At 44.4% G+C, this 21074-nt stretch overlaps 1 protein-coding gene and 1 long non-coding RNA gene across 5 annotated transcripts in view; one reads left to right on the top strand and one right to left on the bottom strand.

Annotated features, from left to right (window-relative positions):
* Window positions 1-807: 807 nt before the first annotated feature.
* LOC135181286 (uncharacterized) lies at window positions 808-3716 on the bottom strand. The gene is made up of 2 exons (XR_010304801.1): window positions 2699-3716; window positions 808-2401 (listed from the first exon to the last, which is right to left on the bottom strand). It is a non-coding gene; the product is annotated as an uncharacterized LOC135181286 (long non-coding RNA).
* A 9-nt stretch (window positions 3717-3725) lies between these two features.
* ST3GAL1 (ST3 beta-galactoside alpha-2,3-sialyltransferase 1) overlaps window positions 3726-21074 on the top strand; it is a 75616-nt gene continuing 58267 nt past the window's right edge. Inside the window, exons 1-2 of one of the 4 annotated variants that reach the window (XM_064154325.1) lie at window positions 3726-3848; window positions 19830-19893. The gene's annotated coding sequence lies outside the window, so the exon portion shown is untranslated. Of the gene's footprint in view, window positions 3849-19826; window positions 19894-19924; window positions 19986-21074 lie in introns of those variants that run through there. The other 3 variants (XM_064154326.1, XM_064154324.1, XM_064154327.1) reach the window with 3 other exon arrangements.

The raw sequence follows: 21074 nt of genomic DNA, 5'->3' as shown, positions 1-21074 counted from the left end.
GAAATACTTGAAATTGGCTTTGCGCCCAAAGAGCTTTCAAAATAATCACAATTATTTATTTTTAAGTGTGATTCTGGAGTACCTATAAAATAAAAATTAAAATATGGACAATAGGAAAACAAAGATGAGTGTGGCCCAACTGAAACCTGGGCTGATCAGAGCATCTGCATAGTGGATGCCTCCTCTCTTTGCTGTGGCAAGGGACAAGAAACAAAATGCATACAAGGTGAATCATCAGTTATTTACCAGCAATTAGCATTGTCTATAAAAACTGCCAAGAGTGACTAAGCTGGCATACCTAGCACTACATTGTTTAGGAAGCTAACAAGAAGTTGGCAAAAAAAACCACTCCACCCAATCTTCAAAAAAGAGCCAAAAGCCAACACAATGTGAGTATCACTGTCTCATGCCTCCTTCACCAGTGCCACCCTAATCAAGCCGTTAGGGCAAATCACAGCTCCTCTGTCTCTGTCTTGGAATGAGGGGTTTTGAGATGGGAAATCCCAGTTCTACCTGTGTCTGATTTACCAGTGTGTGTAAGAGAAAAAAGCAGTGAAATTGCTTCATTTCTCATCTTTTCTGGTCAGTGATGGTGATAATGATTTCCTTGATATGGCATGTAGACTCCAGCACACCACTATCTTGATGCATAGATGGGGCTCAAATCTGAGTCTTAAAAGAAACAGGATTTTGGTTCCAGCACAGCATGTTTGTAAAATATCTACTGACAAGATAAAAAAAAAAAAAAAAAAATTGTTCTACATGACCTGTAAAGCATATGTTAAAAATTCTGCATCATAGACCAGCTTTAAATTATTCATTTTTAATTCCATCAGCCTTGAAGGGCCTTTAAACACTGACTACAAGAAACAATCCTACCACTGAGGGAACAGCCATAAAATAAAATACTGGCTACTTAAAAACATAGAGAAAAATGCTTTACTTAGACACAGATTCTGAATTTTAAAATGTGAATAAAGGGCTGGATCCTCACTTGGTGAAAACTGATACAGCTCCTTTGATGTTTGCACAGCTATTCCACATCAGCAGCTGAAAGCCCTGGTCCACAGTTTAGAACAGATATCGTTTTGCTACATAAGAAGACAAGTGAGATTTGCATGGTTACTTCAAAATATTTCATATTCACTGAACTGTTGAGGAAACGTCTGTGAAACAACTCTTGGATTCGTTCCCAAAAACATCTACATGACACTTGCTAGGGAAATTATACAGTATAAAGGGGAGAGAATTCAAGCCTCCAGGTTGGACCCTGCTGTAATTACTATGGCAGAGAGCACTTGCTACCTACATGCATATTGGGGTGCATCAGTGGAGTTGAGAGTATCCAAAAGAGTTAATTAAAACCAATACTGATATAATAAAGAGAAATAGGCTCCACACTTGCTGGTTGAGAAGGATTTGATCTTGTTCTCTGCTCTTGGTTCAACCAGGCACTAGCAGAGGCCTGAGGAACTCTGTGATCTGCACTCTTCCATGCTCCAGCCATGCTGCTGTGTCATGATTCCACGAGGCCACCTCCTGAGCAAGTACCCTTCTGTTTTGCTTTGCTTTAGAGAAAGGAGCTTTTCTGATCAAAATTAGACATTCTAGAGTTTGCTTACACATCTCTTCCCTGCAGCCCGTAACCAAAGCTGGTGTGGCTGGAAAAGAGTTCACCATGTCACAGAATTATAGAATTGTTTCAGCTGGAAAAGACCTGTAAAATCATCATAGATATAATCTAAGGTATTTTACCCCCTGTGTACTGCAGAGTACTTTCATCAGTCACAGAATCATAGAATGGTTTGGATTGGAAGAGACCTTAAAGATCAGGTGTAGTTCAAACTGCCCTGCCATGGGCAGGGGCATCTTCCACTATACCAGGATGTCCAAAGCTCCATTCAATCTGGTCTTGAACACTTCCTGGGAGGGGGAATCCACAACTTCTCTGGGAAACCTGTTCCAGTGTCATCTTAGCTATTAGGACACTGTTGATGGCAGGGTGCTTTCCTTGATACAATCTGTGATAGTGGTAGTAAAACTCTATATACCATATGGTGACAAATCATGTTGTCTCAGAATATCTGGCTCCTCTTTCCCTAAGCATACTTGCTTTCATAGGATATTCTTCAGTGGTCTCATCACCCTCTCTCTCCCTCCATCACCTCAAAAATCTTTGGAAGAGGTCTCCAAACTTGATGCTCAGTCAGCTGGCAAGCTGTTTTTTTCCATAAACAGACAGACCCACCCACCCACAATCATCAGGAAGGAAATGAAGCAGCAGATTCAACTAATTTGCCTGAAGGTATGACAGTATCAAGTCAAGAGGGTTGCAGAAACTGTCACAGGTGATCAAATCGGAGCTCCTCAAGGGCCCTGTGCCACCTCTGGCAAGCAGCTCCTAGGAAAAAGCAGTGAAGAGCTTTAAAATACATTGACACACAACACCACTTTTCCCCCTCTTCCCCTCCCACTGCATTTTCTTGTGTTGATACATTCCTTGCAAAAGATGACATTTTTTTTTAACCTTCGTTACTTTAGAGTAATTCCCTTCCAAACCCTGTGTATGAAGGATTTATATAAGACTACATTGCTCTGCAGTATCCAGGGACAGGATTTAGTGACTGGGTGAGCCCCTTGAAGGGCTTGTGTGGGCTTAGGCTCCTGGCAGAAAGCTCAGCCTGTCACAGGTACTTACACCCGAATGCAGATATCCTAACCGCGCGGCATACGATGTGACACGGGTCTGGATTCACACTTTTACTAATAGAACTCTATGGAAACCAGCTCAGTGATGATTGATGACTTTACAGCTCCTACGTAGCACGTTGCAGTTTCCAGTGGAAGTACGAATAGCTGGATGTAATACACCAACAACGTGGGCAGTTTCTGTAAGTAGATTAATAACCTGTAAACTCATCCACTTCACAAAGGGAGTTATGTACCAGCTGGCCGGTGTTAAGGACCCTGTCCAGAGCTCAGGAATACGTTCTCCCATCTGATGTGTGCCAGGCTGTGTTGTCTGTGGGGAGGGGTCTGGAGTGAAGATCAGAGAGATCATTTTCTTCTTGGGAGATGCTATAACCATCCCACCTCTCTGGAGTCTTTACACATTGATGCTAAAAAAGCCAGCGTGACGTTGTGGAAGAGTTTTAGCAGACACTCCACCAGAGGCATGGATCTCTGTGGGGAGAGATTGATGCTGGACTGAAAGAAACTATGTGCTATATTATTATTAATGGTATAAAGCATGTTTTCTCCTCCGAGAAGCACCAAATTCCATTCCACATTCCCTGCCGCGATTACCTGTGGGATACACAACGCTGAGCCTGATACGAGAGTTTCGGAGCCGAGGGAAGCACACAGGTATTTCTGAGTGGTGACCCGCTAGGGAGGTCACCGTGGCAGCGGGGATTTCACCTCGAAGCGCTCAGGGAGCAGTTCCACTTGGTGGCTGCGACCCACCGCCTGTCCCTCTCCCTCACGGACGCCCGCAGCCCCAGGGGGCGCGCCACACAGCCTGCCCCTACAGGCGTGAAGCTGCCCTACGCGGGTGCGCAGCTCTCCCACGCTGCGCGATGGGCTGGTGGGGGCCGCCCTGGCACCGCCCTGGCACCGCCCTGCCCGGATCCGAGGAGGGGCCGCGGGGCCCCCGGCGCCGTCCACGTGGCTGGGGGCGCGCTATATGAGCAGGCAGGAAGCGCCGCCGGGGAGGGAAGGGGAGGGACGGGGTGCCCGGAGAAGCTCCGCGGGCGGCCGAGGCAGGCAGCGAGACAGCAACAAGCAGCGATCGCCTGCCCTTCTTTGGCCATGGGGCTTGGCTGTCCGCCGGTCCCCCGCGCTCCGCTGTGAGTACCGCGGGACACCCCCTGCCGCCCTCCTCCTTCCTCGCCTTCCTCTTCCCCTCTTACCTGCAAGTCCTCCCGCTTGCTCCTGCTGCGAAAGGCGCGGCGGGAGTCTCCCCTTCGCTTCTAGCTCCTCATTCGGTTGTTAATTTTTGATTTTTGTTTTGGGCTTTTTTTTGGGGGGGGGGAGTGGGGGAGTGTATGTTAAATTATTACAAATTTTATATTTGTTATTATTTGTAAGCAAAGGGTAGCCTGGCAGCATCCTCCAGCGGGTGCCCGGCACTCCGGAGAGCAGACGCTTCGCTGCATCAACCGGGATTTCCCTGGCGGATGGGAGCAGAGGGAGAGGCTGCGCGTACCGAGGTGGGCTCGCCTTGGGGCGATGCTCCCTTACGGCACTGCGCTCGGGCTCTAGGGGCTGGTAGCAGGAGCCAGCCCTCACAGATCCGTTCCGTGGCGTCCCCTAGTCTGCGAGGGACCGCTGCTGCCCAGTGCCCCGCAAGGCTGGCGCTGGCGGGAGGGAGCAGCGTCACGGACCACCCTGTCCGGGTCCTGCACCCTGGTGTTTTTTGTCGTGTTAGTGGTTTGTTTGGTTTTTCCCCTAAGTAGACTGTGCGGTGAGAGGGAAAACCCAGTATTAGTCCACTGAAGGGAAAAATACACAGGCTAGTTATTTTGGGTACCTGCTTGCATATCTCTGCTGAATTAATTCGAGTATAAATAACTAATCTTGGAGGTCAGCAGTCTGGCTGTTATGTGTGGTTTTCTTGCACGTGATGTGTGTGTCTCTGTAGCAAACATGCATCCCAGATCCTTAAGGTGATTGCTTTTAGTCATAATATAAATTAAAGGAAACCGATAGGAAATACCTTTGATGCATATGTACTTGTTTGAGACACACAAGATTTTTCAACTCTTTGTGAGAGTTGAGCTTTGTATGTATCCAGTACGCTGAAATAAGTCATGATAATTGTAACTCTGAATCATATATTTGTCTGCTGGGCACACATGCTAAAGAAAAAACCTCCCTAATTATGGATCTTTCACAGAGATTGGAAGGGTTACAAAGCCCTTGTAATCTTTTGGGTCAATTTTCATAAGCTCTGAAAGCGCTCTTTGAAAAGGAAATTAAATTTCAGTGTGGAAAAGAGACAGGAAATTCAAGGATATAAAAAAGAGAGTCCCTGTTCTACTTTGATCCCGTCCTCAAGAGTTCATTTACGTTGGTGCTCTTCAGTGAGCAGTTAAAATGAAGAGCCACCTTTCGCGGAGTCTTCCTGCCTCTTGGCAGTTGGGAAGATGCTCAATTAGCAGCACACTCCTCCTGTGTATTATTTCCATGACTTTAGCTGGAGGGGTGGCTGGGTGTGAAGCACCTGTTTTGAAATATTTTGTTTGCTGTGCCCGTAGTGTCCCGTGCCACCCACACCAGCCACCAGCCGCTGCCTTCTGCAGCCAGTGTGTTCACCTCTCCTCAGTTTGTACAGTTTGACTGAAGGTCAGCCCATTGTTTGTAATACCTCACTGGAGCTGCTCTCATGTTCAAAAGTTGTGCTTGGCCCCAGGCCCTCTTTCCTGCTTTTGTCCATGGCACAGTGGTTATCTGCAGGGCCGTGCTTGTGGGTCCTTCCTAGCCTCCTGTGGAAACCCGATAGGCTTTAATCTGTTTAAGCACGTGTTATGGGCAGTGGCAGGAGATGGAGGAGGGGATGGTTGTGTGTAAATAAAATAGATGGATTTCTTTATTAAAGGCACTTGTTTTCTTGATTATCCTGGAAACAACAAAACCTCAGCGTAGATCTATGGTGAGCTTGGTTCTCTGTTCCTCTGCCAATTTCTCACTTCATTGACTGTTTTGGTGCTGCCGTAGGTTAACATTTCAGCAATACCAGCTTTAAATCCTGTGCCTCAACAAAGTCCCAGTCTATGGCTCCGCCAAACAGGCTTTATAGTTACCAAGAGAGTTTAAAAGTACTCTTCTGTCTAATGTACATGCTACTAGTAGCATGTAAGAGCTTAGCTTCTCAAAAAGCAAAAGACAAGAATCCAGTTCCTTGTTCTTTTGGCTCTCTCCTTTGGTGTACAGTCTGTTTGTGCGATAGAGCCAGCACATGGTTCTGCTGGTGTGAATTTTTCACATGTCCCAGCCAGGAAGGAACTTGCATCCTTGTTTACGGTTTTTCTTCTTGACTCGATAGTAATAATGATGCCATCTAGCATTTAAAGCTCAACATCATTTAATATAGCATTTTATATCTGCTTCTCAATTTGCTCTTTTGTTTATGCAAAACTGAGAGTAATTAGAGGGAAAATGAGGGTCATGAACATAGCAATTCCATCTTCTAGGTTATTATAGCATCTTTTATGCCAAGTGCACTGCAAACACTGCCGTTGAATGATAGTAGTAATATGTTTTTATTAGGAGCTTCTTTTAGATGGATTCTCAAAAGCATGGTGAAGCAGAAATGTGCTTCTAAAAAGCAAAGGAGTAAGAGCAAATCCAGCTCCCCAGCATATTTCAAGTGCTGTTAATCCCACCACTTGGTGGAGCTTTTCAGGGCACTGACTGAGGGATGCATTTTTTATTTTTTTAATTTTGTTTCAACGCTGTCAGCCACTACTTGTAGTAGAGTTGATTTTAACTTTTTTCTTTCTCATACCACGTTTATTTAATTTTCTGTATCTTCTACGAAGTACAGAAGTCAGGATGCACTATTTGAGTCTCATTTGAAACAGTGCTCCTCTGTAGGTAGATGAATTAATGAAGTAGAAGATAAAATTTCTTCCTTCCTGTACTTATCTTTCCCTTGCAGTACCTTTTTTTTGAGGCAATGCAATGCTGCCATAGAACATGACTGTAGTCTGGTTATCCAGAAGCTATTTGTTTTCACTTAGGAACACTTGATAAGTGAAAGAATTATTTTTAACAGCTAGCTCCTTTTCCAGGGTACTCTGAGAGCTTTCTGTGCAAACCTGGTTTTGATATAAATATTGCTATAAACTATTTGCTAAACAGCCTGCGTGCAACCAATCTTACAAGGAGAAGCAGGTGCTTAATCCGAGGCTATTGATATTCAATGATATTTGTGGTCATGTTTAAACTATAAGGCAAAGTGCCCCTTTCCAAGTTAACAGTCCTGCCTAACTGTTTTAAAACCCATCTGTTCTGTTCATGTTATGCCTAATAACTGGTAAATGAAAATTGGAGTAAGTCAGAGATATGCAAGTTAAAAATAACTTTGGGATTATATGTCAGCTCACACCTCAGAGTGGAATTAAAACAGTGAGAAGCTTCTTTGTCCCATACAGGTGTCTGCTGAACAAACTTGCAGACAAATTGCTGTTGTAAGATGTGCATTGCTCTTACAGTACCAGCAGACAACAGATCAACAGAAGCTTCAGCTAACCTAGGAAGGTGGTAGCTGCTGTCTGGTTCTTGAGCCTTGGTGGGCACGGTACGCCTGGTCCCACTGGTGTGGTGGATAAATATCTTTGCAACCCATCCAGACCAGGTTGACATCCCTCTCTGGGCTAGCATGATGTTTGAAGATTGGTTCAACTGATTGCCCAGTAGGTACCTATTTTGTATCTCTCAACTGTCTCCAGAGAGCTGTGAATCATGCACTGGACTTCAGGGATCTTTGCCTGTTACCCAGTCACTTAGTGCTGTTTGTACTGCCAGGACTGTATGTCCTGGCCTTTTGGAGCTGGTCCAGAAGATGTAAGAGTTTGACTCCTTGTGTCATATTTGAGACCCCAGGAGGGTGGATTTGTCTGGGGTATCTTTAGTGGCATCTGACACCTGTTTGGCAACTGAATTAACGTTGTTGACCCTGTGGAAGGTGTGTGTGCCTTCTGCACACTAACTTTCAAGTAGGTAACATCAATGTAAGTAGTCTCTACTTAAGAGGCAAGCTTTTTAGAAAGGAGTTGTCTCCTACCTCATGTGACTCCTCACTCTGATAAGAGCTTTAGGCCACCCTGGCGCTCATTAATGGAAGCCACAGATAAACTGTCATCGCCCTCCTAGTCAGCTTTTCCACTCTTGTCCCATCCTTCTCTCACTGGTGCTAAGTGTCCCATCTTCTGATTTGTAAGCAGCAAACTCGAGTTCCTTTGTGGAAAATGCCCAGTAAGGCTTTGAAAAGCTCCTGTAAGCCAGGGCTGCACAGCACCCACAGCTGCAAAATAGCTGTGGAATGTGGAAGATGAGTGGGCCGTGTATAAAATGTTTGCTACCAGATACAGGGTACAACCATTTGAGGTTCAGCTTTCTCCTTCTGAGGACATCCATCTCAATAGAGCCTTTGTTTTTTCTAGTAGCTTTTCCATTTCTTTGAAAGCCTATTCACCCAGCAGTCCTTTGATGCACACTTGGCCTTCTGTAGCATTCTGCCCCAAAGGTTTGAGTGAAGGAGTGAGTCACTGGTTACATATTCCAAGCATTGCAATCCTCACCTTGCTGGTGCTTGACACAGGAGGACTGCTGCCAGTAGTGTCCATAGGTTCTCTGGATAGCCTTAATGCTCCTTTGAGATGAATCAGTCCTTATCCATCCCTTTGGAGAATCGTCCTACAAAGCAAAAGCCATCACAATGAAGATGAGATACTAAATTGGATGCAATTTTAAAATGTCTCTGGACTAGATAGTTGCTACTGACATTTCCCAGGATTGGTGGATTTTTTTTTCAGCTGTGGTACACCAACACACAACAAAGACTGTTATATTTAAAGGACACTACATTATTTTCTGGAGGCTAGATCTTCAATCAGTGACTTAATCTTACTTATCTGAAATGCTGCGTGTGCTGACACATCACAGTGCTGTACTAGCTCGACAAAGAAATCTAATTCTATCAAAACTGCCAGCTCAGTTAATATGACCCTGCCAGGGAAGCATAAGGCATCACCTCCATTTTTTTAGGTAGGAATCAGGTTCCCTATCCCCAGCTCATATTCAGTAGGCACTACTTGTGGCCAGATTTGAATATATTTATTTTCAAGGTACCTGCTTACATCATAGAATCAGTCAGGACTGGAAGGGACCACAAGGATCATCTAGTTCCAACCCCCCTGCACTTGATCTTGTTGAACCTCATGAGGTTGGCTTGTGCCCACCTCTCCAGCCTGTCCAGGTTCCTCTGGGACTCTGCTTGTCACTGGTCTCCACTTGGATATGGTCTTGTTGACAGCCACTCTTTGGGTGCAGCCATCTAGCCAGGTCTTTATCCATCTCGTGGTCCACCCATCAAACTTGTGTGTCATCATCTTGGAGACCAGGATGTGGTGCAGGGGACAGTGTCAAAGGCCTTGCTCAGGTCCAAGTAAATGACATCAGTTGCTCACCCCTCATCTGTTAACGTTGTGACCTGTTGCAACCTGGGATGCAAAACAATAAATCAAATTGGAAGATGGCATCTGATTGGGTTGAAACATACCAGTTTGAGTCCTACTGACAGTCTTTTGAGATTAGTCTTGAAGCAAAGACCTGTGTTACTTCACTAGTGACAGATGCTCTCTTTTAAACTTTCCCCCTTCCCAAAGTGGAAGAGAAGGGGAATAAGGGAGAGACACAGCTTTAATGAAAAGAACAACAATACATTGAAATATATAGAACATCAGTATCGACTCCAGCTTCCCTGATGGCAGTCACCATCACCACTGATGTTATGGACAGACACTGGGGAAGTTTCAGGCTGGACTCAATGGCAGATGGGATCACTAGTGGGAGCAAACACTATCTACTAAAATAATGATCTGACAGACGTTTTGGTGACAAGACTGAGAAAACTACTGATTTATATTAAAGCAAATCTTAAAACCTGGTTGTGGTAATTATAGTTTTGATCAAGTGAGGCATTCATAGAATCACAGAGTCACAGAATGGTTTGGGTTGGAAGGGAACTATTGTAGTGACAGCCCCCATGTCACGGGCAGGATGCCTTTCACTAGACCAGATTGCTCAAAGCCCCACCCAGCCTGAGCTTGAGCAGATCCAGGGAGGGTGCATCTATCACTTCTCTGGGCAACCTGTTCCAGTGCTTCAAAATCTTCAGTCAAGGACTTCTTCCTTGTATCTAATTTATTTGTATTGACTGTCACAGAGCTGAGTGGTGTCAGCGAACTTGTTGAGGGTGCACTTGATTCCATTGCCCATGTTGATGACAAAGGTGTTCACCAGTGTTGGTCATTCTTGCTTTTTGGTTCCCTGGTTTTTAATTTCAGGGTCACTTCAAACTCATATAGTCAAAATTACTCATTTTGAAAGAGTCAAAAAGAGTTTGCCTTCAGAAATGTCAAAATGATCCCTCTGGATTTGATGTGACCTTTGTCAATAGAGTTTGTTAGCTGGTGGCAGTACTGATATGGTACCTGAATTTGGGTGTTTGGTTCTTATTTCTTTGAAACTATTTTTCTATTGAAGTTGCTGCTCTTCAGAGGGTTCAGCCAGCTTTTCTCTTCAGGAGCAATTCTATGCATTTCAAATTAAAAAAAAATCTGTCCTCCTCAGTCTAATGCATATTAGGAGACTTGGAAATCTTCTTTCTTGATCTTTTTATTCCCCCTCTCATATCATCTGCTTTTCCCCTTCAGTTAAAATTTACTCAGTTTGAGAATTGGCAATTCTGTGATCAGTTCTCCTGTTGCTTCACTCTGTGTCTTGCTAATAGACCTGCTGCTCTTCCCAAACTGTGCGCTTAATTTTAGCCTAAAAATGCTCCCAGAAAAGTAAAAATTAACTTTTCTTGCCCTATATCCTGTTCACACAAGTTCAAACTCGAAGTATTAATGTTGAGCACTACTTAATATCTCTAGCTGATCAAGCACCAGCACTCATGGAAACAAAAGATGGATGTGTATATAAAGCTCTTAGGATGTGGAGGCACATAGTTTAGCAGCTGAGAATGCCAGAGCCTTTGCAGAAAAGTTATGTATGTTATGAGGAAGTTACCTCTCATGCTCTGGAGGTTATGCTGTAATGGCAACACAGAAATGCAAGAAAAAATGGCATTAGCCTTTCTAAAAGGTTAGTAGTTAGACTCCTGCAAAAACTTTTCTTGCTTAGGAAGGCAATATTCAAATGTAAATAAGATTCTTATTAAATATGGAAATCAAAGTTGTCTTCTATGGTTCTAAGAGAAGGAGAACAGTTTGGAAAGGGAACCATTTATACATTATTGAGAAGAGGTTCCTTTCCTTTTTGGGTTTCCATAAATGCCAGTGTTCCAATGTTGGGGCTTACCTACATAGCTGGGGACTCTGCACTGAGTTCACAGGGAGAGTCTGGGCATGGGACATGTCTGTGGGACCAGAGAATATGGCTGTGCTTAAAGGGCTTATCCTCATGGTAAAAACTTGCCTTCACTGGTGTTAGTTTGATGATTGCAGTATGGATATGAGGTGACTACAGAAATACTAAGTGTATACCAAATACTGAAGACTTCAGTGCTTTAGGGAGAGTTTTCCTACTTTTCTCTCCATTTCTATCAGTAGACCTTGAGATGTCCTTCAGTCCTGTTCTGGTACTGTGCTTTGGTTGGTATCCCTGCCTGTGTTCTTCCCCTCATCAGTAATGTTTCTGCAGGTTATTTTTGCAGCTCCTGAGCACTCCTTTTCCTTTTCCATACTTTGTTCTCTGCATGCCAAAGTCAGAGAGAACCAAGATGTAGCAGGAGCCAGGGGCACTTAAACTTTACATCTAAGGACTAGTGCATGATGGTGAGAAGAACTCTTCTATCTGAGAACATGGAGTTGGCTTTGAGAGCTGAGCCCTGTCCTATCCTAGCTCTCTTCTCCAGTCTTGCTAGTTGTAAATGATAGCGTTTTGGTTTCCTGGAGGTTGAGTTGAGCCTTTAAAATGCTCTTTTGACCAACAGCTTGATTTTGAATCATGGAAAAATAAAAGGACATTTTCAACCATGTGGACAGAAGAGCTTTAGAGGTGGGACAGTGGCTTACTCATTCCCTGTCTGCCACTCCATTGAGTAGCATTGTCTACAGAGATGTGCAAAGCACTGCCTGTGCAACAAAAGTCACCTGTATTTCTGCTTTGTCACCTGTGAGGAGGTTATCACCCTAATGCTGCAGAGGTTGTGCAGTTTGGTGCTTTTCCCACAGGATTGTTGTGCTGCTTTAGCTCACCTGAGTCCTGAGGCCTTACAGAGGAACATGAAGTGTCATTGACTTAGGCTGGCTGCCACACCAGAATTTCTGTGGATGTTGCAAAACCACACAAAAATGGATATGCAAAATTAAAACCTGACAGAGTGAAAGCCTGTGTTGTGGTAGCAAGATGTGTGAAATAGCAGCAGCTACTTGACTTTGTGATAATACTGAAGGGATACTGGAGCCTGGCTGTCCTGCTGTCCCATATGGCCACTTTATTAGCTTGCTAGGGCAGCAAGATGTGTGTGTGTGTAGTCTGGGAGACAGTCCAGTAAAGCAAATGCATTGAAAAGAATACTGATTACAGACAAACTTTGCTCCAGGCCATCAAGTTAGATTTGATAGGATTTGCTTAACGATTTATACAGCTTTGTACAATATGCAGGTGCTTTTGGGCCCCTTTGAGAAATGCAAGTGTTCCATTTACCTGTAGGATATATGTACTGCAAAATATTTGAGGACACTGGAGAACTGTAGTGCATATTTCAGACTGAGGAAAAATGGAGTGATTTAGGTCTCTTACAAGTGAGGTTTTCACTCAAGTTACAGCAAATAAATGTGACAGCAATTGAAAAACTTTGATTTCTTATAGTCCTTTAAAAGTCTTCAGAAAACAAATACAAAATTGACAAACATTTATGTAGATCCTCCAAGTGTTGCTGCGAGTGGACATAATCCTCACAATTTTGGTGGTTAAATTACACCAACAAAAGCTGGACATAAAATGCCCAGTTAAGACACTGATTTGTGCCCTACCTGGGCTGCCTCAAAAAGCCTGTAGCTCTGCTGAGTGAATTGGCCAGTGCTTCAGAGGGAAAGCAGCCTTGAGCAGCTACATAACTGGTTGTGAGGCCAAAGAGTGAAGGAGCAGGAGGGGGATGCTGACTGTTGAAAAATATACAAGGTGATACGGGAATTGCAGAGGTGGCTAAAACATCTAATGAAACCAAGGATGTTAAAGTAAGTGGCTTCTCTGCAAGGTGAGAGTCCTATCAATAGTGTGTTGAGTGTACTGGCAGAGTATGTTGCTACACAATTGTGATTCATAGAGTCAGTCAGAGTTGGAAGGAACCACAAGGACCATCTAGTTCCAACCCCCCCTGCCATAGGCAGGGACACCTTGCACTAGATCAAGCTGTCTAGAGCCTCATCCAGCCTGGCCTTAAACACCTCCAGGGCTTCCACCGCCTCCCTGGGCAACCCATTCCAGCGTCTCACCACCCTCATGGTGAAGAGCTTCTTCTGAACACCCAGTCTGAATCCACCCATTTCTAGCTTTGTTCCATTGCCCCTAGTTCTGTCACTACCTGACAACCTAAAAAGCCCCTCCCCAGCTTTCTTGTAGGCCCCTTTAAGATACTGAAAGGCCACAATAAGGTCACCTCAGAGCCTTCTCCTCTCCACACTGAACAGCCCCAGCTCCCTCAGTCTCTCCTCATAGGAGAGGTTCTCCAACCCTCTGATCATCCTTGTGGCGCTTCTGGACATGTTGCAGGACCTCCATATCCCTTCTGTAATAGGGGCTCCAGAATTGGATGCAGTGCTCCACGTGGGGTGTCACCAGAGCAGAGTAGAGGGGGAGGCTCACTTCCCTCGACCTGCTGGCCACACTTCTCCTGATGCAGCCCAGGCTCTGGTTGGCTTTCTGGCCTGCAAGAGCACACTGACAGTTCATATTGATCTTCTGTCCAGCAGCACCCCCAAGTCCCTCTCCTCAGGGCTGCTCTTCAGCCACTCACTGCCCAGCCTGTATTTGTACTTGGGATTGTCCCAACCCAGATACAGGGCACTGCACTTGGTCTTGTTGAACCTCATGAGGTTGGCTTGTGCTCTTCTCTCCAGCCTGTTCAGGTCCTTCTGGATGGCATCCCTGCCCTCCAGTGTGTCTGCTGCACCACACGGCTTGGTGTCCTCAGCAAACTTGCTGAGGGTGCAAGATTCATTCTGTGGTGTTTGGTTTTTTTTTTTTTAGTAGGGGAAAAACTGGAGGCTTGGATGGAAAAGAATTGATAGATTAAAATCACCATCCTGGCTCACCTGGAGGAGAGTGTCTCTCTTCACAGAGCAGTGGCAGAACAGGCTGCTCCTGCCTTTCTCTGCTGCCATCTGACCTACTGCTGGTGCAGGAGAGGGGCTCATTTGTTGGGCTTTGTTTCTGCTGGCTTAAAAGGAAGAGACACACTTTGCCTGTAAGAACTTTGGATGAAGAACACGATATAAAGCTACAATTCAGCCAGATGAAGCCAAAAGCGTTCAGTGTGGTCACTGCCTCTATTGCTTTGGAAAAGAGCCTCTGCCATCACAGTTTACATAGTAGCCCTTTGTCCCTGTGGCTTAAAATGCCCAAGTTCTCTCTATGGGCACTGTCATCACGCTAATTGACAAACAATCCTACGAAGTTTGCCTCATTTAAAGTTACTGTTTTGGAAAAAGGACAGTTGTCCTGTGGGAACAAGCTTGCCCAAGGTGTTAGATGTTAGCGGAGCACAAAGCAACCCTTAAATCCTACTCAGATGAGCTGTCAGGGACTTGCACATCCAACTTTTCTGCACTTGTGTGAATTCTTAAAGAAGCTTTGCTCAGAATGTGATTTCCTCCACATGCAAACTTGGAGGTTCTCTGTATTTTATGAAAAAACTCCATCACAGCTTCATTTTGGAAAATTACCTTTTATCAAGATATAGTTCTCCCTTGAGGTAGTTCTCAGAGCCACTAACCACACTTTTGGTGTGTATCTGAATTTATAAAATTATATGAGCCTGGTTGTTGCATGCTAGTAAAAATTTTACATCCTTACTGTCTTGCTTGGAAATTTACTGACTGTGATGCGTGGGTGCAGCAGGTAGTGGTATGTCTTACCACTTCCCCCCAGTAAGGAGCTTGTCATGAAAGAAACTGGAGGTGGAGCAAGACATCCTGAGGCAACCTGCAGCACTTTATATGGGACTTTTAGGCTTGCTTGGCAGAGGTGCACACACAGAAGGTGGTATTACCAGGGTGGTGTGTAACCCTTCCCATTCTGGTATGAAACCAGCTGGCTTTGTAAAACAGCTGTACTGCAAGGTGAAACTTGGTGCCCTTGAAACTGGTCCTGCCTGCTCCTGTGTTGCTGGCATCCTCCTCACTGAAACTGTCAAATGGGGCATTCTGCCATCAGTGCCTGAGAGTCAAGTTCCAGGTAAAACCAAGCAAGACTGACTTGTTTTGAAAAGAATGTCCTTCACAATTCCTTACCTTTACAAATAGACCCATTCTGAATTTGTCAAAGCCCAAATGCCTTTGTTGCTGTTGTATCTCATCAGGTTTCGTTTGACAAGTTTAGCTCTTAGAGATGGAAGTTCTGTTATTGCACCACTAACAGTATTCTGAATATATTCTTGCTTTTATAACTATTAGAATCAGTCTTTCAGATCTCCTCTTCTAGCTGCCATTCTACTACTCCTGAGCAGGTATGTGGCAGCATCGCTTTGGCTGTCACCAACAGTATTGGACTTCTAAGGAAATTAAGATGTTTCTGCATCTTGACCAAGAGCTGTGTTTTGTCTTTAATCCTCTCTTGCATCAGTAACAAATGCTGTATGACAGTTTCACCTTTCTCCAAGAGAGAACAGGGTTGTGCAGAGTAACCTTGAGTATAGACTTGTCATATCTAATGAGCTTATTAGGGCTTGATCTGCTCATTACCTGCAAACTGTTGGAGGCAAGACCAAAATATCTCATGGAGACAAAGTGGGCAGTGTGCTACCCTCTGAGCTGGCACAGGGATGTTGCTCAGCACATGCATTTGAATTGATTGCTGAGGCTGTCATCTGCTTAATGAGACTTAGAAAGCTTGTGACTTCTTATAATCTTTAACGCACATGGCACTTGTATGAACAGGCTTGTTGAGAGTGACTTCCTTACCCAAAGCAAATGGGACTCTCCAATATGTATAGCAGAGTACTTAGGGCTAGCAATCTTCACTGTCCAAGACCCCAGTTGAATGTAAATAAATATAGAATTTCTTTAAAAGCTGCCTTCTCCTTCCCAAATTAAATTCTTCCATCAAGTATGACAGTTACAGTCCACTTACTGCTTCTACTGAATTTCAGCTTGTTGAAAGATACTTTAATTTGTCAAAGGTCCCAGGGTATGGAATCCTTTTCAACAGTACATGGTAAAAGATTTCAGACCTGAGGGATCTTCGAGGCATGCAGCAGGAACCTGCAGAGTGACTTGGGTGTTGGGAGAGTTAATTTTTGTTTCGCACCTCTTGTAAGAAAAAAATGAACTTAGCTGGCATCTACAATTAAAGATATCCTTCAGTCCATTTTTCGGCTGTTTTGGGAGGCATGAACAATATAAGCATCATGGCAGAGTATAAATCAGCCCCCATCAAATGGGAACAGTATTTATTCAGGCACATGCTGGCCTTCTCAGCAAGTCACTCTATAGATCTCCATCACTTGTGAGGTTTATATTGTGGCCTAAATATGATGGAGACTTATATCTTAGCCTTTTCCACTGGAATTCTCTAGATGCACACTCAAACTAGTGTAATTATCAGGGACATACCTGCAAGCATACTGAATGACAAAAATCAAATCCTTTTGGTAGAGGTGCACAGCAATGCACAGCTTCATCAAGGTGGTGACTGGTGTTTTGATCTTATGTAAAAATAAGCACGGTACTTCTTACTGGCATTTTTACTTTTTATTGCCTGACCTTTCAAAGGAGATGGTGGCAGGGGAAGGACGTAAGTGACTTTCAGAGGACATTGCATTCATTTGTAACAATGCTGAAATTCCTATTGATTCCTAAGGATGTCACATGCATCTGGCAAAAGCTCTGCTTGTGTTTTCCTTTTGATATATGCCCAGATTCAGAGACAGATGCTGTAAATCAAAGTAATTGTGTTGGTTTCTTGTAAAAGATGGTTGCTGTAGTTCATTTCACGGTTCAGGGGTCAGGAGGGATCTTTAAACAGTGTTGCTCAGCCTGTGTAGTTTGAAGGGGTTTTTTTATGTTTTGTTTTTTGTTTCTTTTTTTTTTTTTTTTTTAACTGTAAGGCTTATTTAATAACTTTGTAGGCAAAAGTATTTTGCAATGACAAATGTCTTCAGCTGTGTATTATCAGCAGCACTTCCTTTGCTCCACAGCTCAGAATGCTTTAGACAGAATGAGAGAGGGACGTGCTGAAGGAGAATTGCTTTGTACTTAGCAGAATTAGAATAAGCCCAGCAAGCACATGGTTTGTGCTTAATTCCAAGAGCCTGAATCTGATCTCACTTCTACTAATCTCTAAAGGGATTATTCCTGATTTACACCATGCTGAATGAAATCTGAATCTGGCCCTGAAAGCCTGTTTGTACTTTAGGCATCTCAAGGCAGCTGACCTGCAAATATGAAAAAGCATGGCTTCCTGCAGGTTAGTTGTTTAAATTTGCCAAGTTCAACAGACTATAGCTTGTTTAGCAGAGGTTATTTTAAACTAAAGACTCAATCCAGAGAACTGTGTTGTAAGAACTCTGGCTAGAATACATTTACCTCTACTGGACTAATAAGGCAGGATGATTGGAGGGCCCTCTTTGATAAAACACAGTGCTCTGTATTTGCATAGTACCTTTCATCTGAGGATACTGAATAATTACTTCATTGCAGTTCTGGAAGCTATTCAGCCAGGCAAGTCTCTTTAATGACCTTCACTAACTCCAGTTGCTAGCTAGTACACCTGGTCTTTGGTCAGGAGCGGCACCTGTTAGAAAGGCTGTGATCTAGACTGGGGGGGAAGCTGTTAGCTGAAAATATTGGAGTGTCTGGAATAAATGCTATGATACACCTCTCTGCTCTGAGGAAAACTGATATTTTTTTTTCATTAGCATAACTTCATTTAATGTTCAATGAACTACCAAAGGCAAACAGCAGTTTTGACTGGGGAAGCACAGGTTACCTTTAGATTGTCGTGGCTAACTCCCTTACAGCCCCAAACTGATACACTTGTTGTTTACTTCAGTAGCCTTAAAAATGAGCATGTAGACAACGTTAGTCATACTTGTCTGTGCTGTGATGAAAGTGGAATACACCTTAAGTGCTATACTGGACACCTGTGCATGTTCTCAAAAGAGCAGGTTACATTTGTCCCTGTTGTGGCGCAGCATTTGGTGTGGTGAGACACTTGCACAGTGTCCAGACTACTTAAACGCAACCTTACAATATTGGAGAGTGAGATGAGTGGCCTTGTGTGGTGGCCTGCCTTGAAAGTTTTATTCTTGACTTTTGTTTGCTTTCGTTTCCCAATAACCGTTGCTATCTCCTGAGTATTTGAGCTTCTTCAAGCTTTGAACTAGAGTAGTGCTGCACAGCAATAGGCACATGGGGGAGCATGGGGGACACGAGTGTGTCGTGGAGGGGTTTGAGTCTGTGTCTGGGGTGAGGTATGAGGCCGATTGGAAGGCTATGAAATAATTTATTCATAGATACAAAGAGACTTCCCCCAAACTTTTGTACAGCTACCCCACACGAATTCTTTGTATACGGTTGGTGAAACTATTTTACAGAATGTCTATTTACAGCCAAATTAAGCAGCTTGGTAGAGGTTTTAGCAATGTCCTGGTCAGAGTCTTGCGGCATAAAGTGCCGCTGGTGAAGTTAGTAAAAACCCTTAGCAGCTTGAATCAAGAGAGTTCAAGTACTCACTAACTGGAAGTCTCAGTACCTGTGGTCCCAAAATACATATAGCGAAAGCCACGTGGCTGATTCCCGTGGAGCTGATGGTTCAGTTCCAGTTGGGCCGTGCTGTCTGAGAAGGTTCCACGGGCACGGTGGGGCTGGAGCGGCGGCCGGCCGGGCACGCCTCGTCCGATCATCCCCTGGGCCGGTGCAGAGTGCCGTGGAACAAAGGGTCACGTAAAGCGGGCAGAGGGGGTGGCCCCAGGCAGCAGGCAGGCAGGGGGAGGTGAGCGGAGAGGGTGGCAAGAGCACCTTGTTTGCCTGGATTGCCCTGTTTATCGGATGTGGGCCGAGATGGATGGTCCTTTGGCCACAGTATTGTCCAACAAGCTTCTGGCAGTCAGCCAAAACACACCAAATGAGGAAGGGTCCACACGTCTGGTTCCCCCAAATACGGGAAGAGCATGGGGCCTACCTCCGGTGGGGCATAAGCTAAGCGCATGGGCTTAGGCAACGGCATTATACAGCCTGAGCCTTGGGCAGGCCAGGCTTTGTGGCACCAGGCCTGGGGTGCCCCTTTTGTCTGTTTAATGTGTTGACCTCTGGTTTGGGCAGGAGAACATGTCCAGGCAAGGCATATGTAAGCCTATGTGGCCCTCCACTACAGGGCAACTGACTCAGATGCCTTAATTGCCACACTGGGGAGAGATGGTAAATGGGTGTCTCAGCAGGCTAGCAGGGTGTATGCACAGAGGGCATAGAGAAGGTTGTTCAGGTGACAGCAGAAGGTCCTGCGTTTACAGACCAGAGGATATCTGTGGCCCAAAAGAAACCCAGCATAGTGAAAAAAAAACACTGAGTTCTGGGACAGCAGTCAAAAAGGTACAGTCCAGGAAGGTTTTGCTCACACTGGCTCGGTTATACTATACAAACATCTGCTCCTGCTGTGGAGCTGAGCCATCTTTTCCTGGCTGAAAGTGAGGCTACAAAGTTAAATACACTGAAGCAGAAGTGACACTCACAGCTGTTTGACTGGAGAATACCCTTTATTTTCTTTACAGTGAGTAAGGAAGTCTGCTACTTCACCAAAGGCATAATTTAGCTTTATTGCTGGTGGCTCCAAGTTGTTAGCCATGACTAATGTAAGCCTTGTCTGTCTATCAGCAGAGACTGGAGGAGCTAATGACTATTCCTGGAGAAGAGACTTCATTGCTTCAAGCTGAAATAGCTGGTGAGCGATGCTCTGAGCAGTTTGCGTTCAGTGTAAAGAACCCGGTTGGCTTTGTGTCTGTAGTCTGTGTAAGGAGCCCAGGAAGCCATACAGTGAGTTTTCTGTATTTTTCATCTTTCCTCAAAAAATAATTATTATTTTTCTCAGGCCTGCTTCACCACTTATCTATATTCAACTGATAGAAACCAGAAGAAGGAAATGTAAGGGAATGTGTGATTTAGTGAGCAAGTCAGACCTTCTGGTTAGCCCTGTACCACTCAAAGCTCTCCCCTCCTGTGTCCTCTCCCCTGCAGCGATGTGTGCATCAACCTGGGTCTGCCTTGCTGAAAAGGAGCAGTGCTGGAGCTTTTTTTGAAGCTTTTGCCATTTGATTGAATCTAATTGCTCTAAAAATTCTCTCCATCTGTATCTCTGCTGTAGAGAGAGACTTTTTCTCCCTACTTGTCTCAGATCTCAGCTGGTCCTGCTAAGGCCATTGCCACAGCAGATGCAGAGATGGAGAAACTTCCAAATACAACACATGCCAGATATAAATTCTGCTGCCTTACTGAACTGGTTAATGTTGTTTAGCTGACATTTCGGTAATGTAGGAAAAGCTACTTGTTATGGGCCAAGCACTCTACAGTTCTCTGGTATTTCTAAAATGGATACCAGCACTTGGAAATATTGAGTAATTTTTAATTGAAGGGATGTGATCAGTAGGTGATTAGTTTATGAAGTGCCTTGGATGTGTGCTGTGTTGCAGAGACAAGCCATCTGGAGTGAGCCTGTGGTTTAGCTTCTGTAATGAGTACCCATGGACTGCAATGCCAGAATCACCAGCTCTATTATGTTGATGAAGATCTTGAGTACTTCAGTTTGTTTCCACAGATCTAAAAGAACTAAAATAGGAACATAATTTGGCCCAAAGTCTCAGTTTAGAGCTCTTCATTATTAAGCCAGGATTATTGATGCATTTTCCAGAATCTTTAACATAACCAGGTAGTGCAAATCAGACTGTGAAATGTTTTTCTGTCTGCAGCTTTTACCAAATATGCTCTTGCCAGGTTTTCACCCCACTTTGACTAGATGAATAGTGTGGCTCCCTTAGATGTTTCTTGTATTTGCTGCACTTCTAACCTGCAAGCACAGTTCTCTGCCTCTGATCTTCAGGGTAGGCTGGCAGGGTAGAAAAATCATAG

Source organism: Pogoniulus pusillus, chromosome 14, assembly GCF_015220805.1.
Source record: "Pogoniulus pusillus isolate bPogPus1 chromosome 14, bPogPus1.pri, whole genome shotgun sequence".
Taxonomy (NCBI): domain Eukaryota; kingdom Metazoa; phylum Chordata; class Aves; order Piciformes; family Lybiidae; genus Pogoniulus; species Pogoniulus pusillus.
The sequence above is the reverse complement of the archived record's forward strand: the minus strand, read 5'-3'. Positions and strand labels throughout refer to the sequence as shown.